The sequence below is a fragment of the Chrysochloris asiatica genome, unplaced genomic scaffold (assembly GCF_000296735.1).
Source record: "Chrysochloris asiatica unplaced genomic scaffold, ChrAsi1.0 scaffold00213, whole genome shotgun sequence".
Taxonomy (NCBI): Eukaryota; Metazoa; Chordata; class Mammalia; order Afrosoricida; family Chrysochloridae; genus Chrysochloris; species Chrysochloris asiatica.
Window position 1 is genome coordinate 592,180 of NW_006408731.1, and position 2,074 is coordinate 594,253.

Sequence of the window (2,074 nt, forward strand, 5' to 3'; positions counted from 1 at the left end):
TCTGACTACATAAATTATTTACATGAGTTAAGAGTAAGATTGTGACTGGTAGTATCAAGATGTGTTTAACATCATAGATATTTAAACCAAGCCACAGGGGGGAAAAAAAAAAAAAAGCCTGTACCAAGAAGCTGGACTATATGAGCAAAAACATGGCATAAGGTTTGGTGGAAGACTCATCAACAACCTAGGATATATATAGATGATACAACCTTGGTTGCTAAAAGTAAAGAGGATTTTAAGCACTTACTGATGATCAAAGACTACAACTTTCAGCATGGATTATTCCTCAATATATTTTTTTAAAAATATACACAGCTGGACAATGATTAATATCATGATAAATAAATGGAGAAAAGATTGAAATTGCCAAGGATTTCATTTTACTTGGATCCACAATCAACACCCATCCAAGTAGCAGTCAAGAAATCAAATGATGTAGTGTAATGGCAAATCTGCTGCAACAAATCCCTGTAAAGCTTCAAAAGGCAAAGATGCCACTTCAAGGAATAAGAAACACTTGATCAAAGTCATGGTCTTTCAGGTCGCCTCATATGCACATGAAAGTTAAATGAATAATGCAATTTGAAGAAGAATTGGTGCTTTTAAATTATGATATTGGCAAATAATATTAAATATATCATAGACTGCCAGATGATGAATAAATCTTTAATGGAAGAAGTACAGTCAGAGTCCTCCTTAGAAATGAGTATGAGGAGACTTCATCTCACATACTTTGGGAATTTTATGAGGAGTGAGTGCCCCCTCATGTGTTGTTGCATGCCATCGAGACAGTTCGATCCACAGTGACCCCATATAGGGTTTCCAAGGAGTGGCTGGTAAGCTTAACCTGCCGACTGCGTGGTTCAAACTTATTTTGTAGTCCAGCACATTAACCCACTCAGCACCACACCAGGATTCCAAGATAACACGTAGGGTTAGTAAATGAGAAAAACCCTCAATAAGATAGATTGACACAGTGGCCGCAACACTGGTTGCAAGCATGAAAGCGATTCCAAGGATGGCACAGGATCAGGGAGTGTTTTGTTCTTCTATACATAGTGTTGAGTCCAAAGTAAGTCAATGGCACCTAAAAACCACAACAGTCTTCTTGGAAGGAGACTGCCACATCTTTCCCAGGCAGAATGACTGGTGGCTTCAAATCATTGACCTTTCTGTTAGCACCCAAGTGCTTTCACCACTGTACCACTGGGAATCCTGATAGGTATGTACATATTACTTCATTTTAATTTCATTGAAACAACCCCTATCAAACTTTTTCCTTTGGTGTTCTCATATGTCAGATTATTTTAGCATCTCAATATCGTTATTATTTTTCATCTATTTTGTTATTTAAGTTAATTTCATAAGCATCATCTAATTTACAACATAGCCAAACCCAGATACATCACTTAATGTTGAATTACAAGCATAAGAGCCAAAGCAGAATGAAAACATTCCTCACTTTACTCTTAGCTCTTAAACATCTTAAGGATTTTACTGCTAATTCTTAAGTGGATTTAACTCATCAATCAATTTTACTTATTTTACTTAGTAAACATACCATAATTTGAATGTGTCATTTCAGACCATTGTAAGTTAGTTTGTTTAACTAAAAAATGAGACTAAAAATATTTTCATAGAAATTCTGAGAAGTTGATTATGAGAATTGATCATGAATTTGATTTTTAAATTATAAGAAAAAAGGATGCAAGCACACAGTATAAAGAGAATTCTAAAACATAGCAGTGATATCAATAGTATTACTAGCATAGTAAAATTACATAGAAATGATTATGGAAATTTCCAAGTGCCTGGGGTCTTTTTGTGGAAAATTAAGTGGATTCATTTTTGAGACATTTCTTTCTACAAACCTTGTATAAATCTTATGTCTATGATGTTGGTCATCATTTCAAATTACTCCTAGCCAATTCTTTTTCTCTTTTCATTTCTCATCCTGTGGTAGTTAGTCTTTAGGAAATTTTAGTATGTTTTCTATGATGTCATATTCCCAATAAATGAGACAGGTAGCATTAGCAATAGCTATGAGGATTATTTATAGAAATAAAAAAAT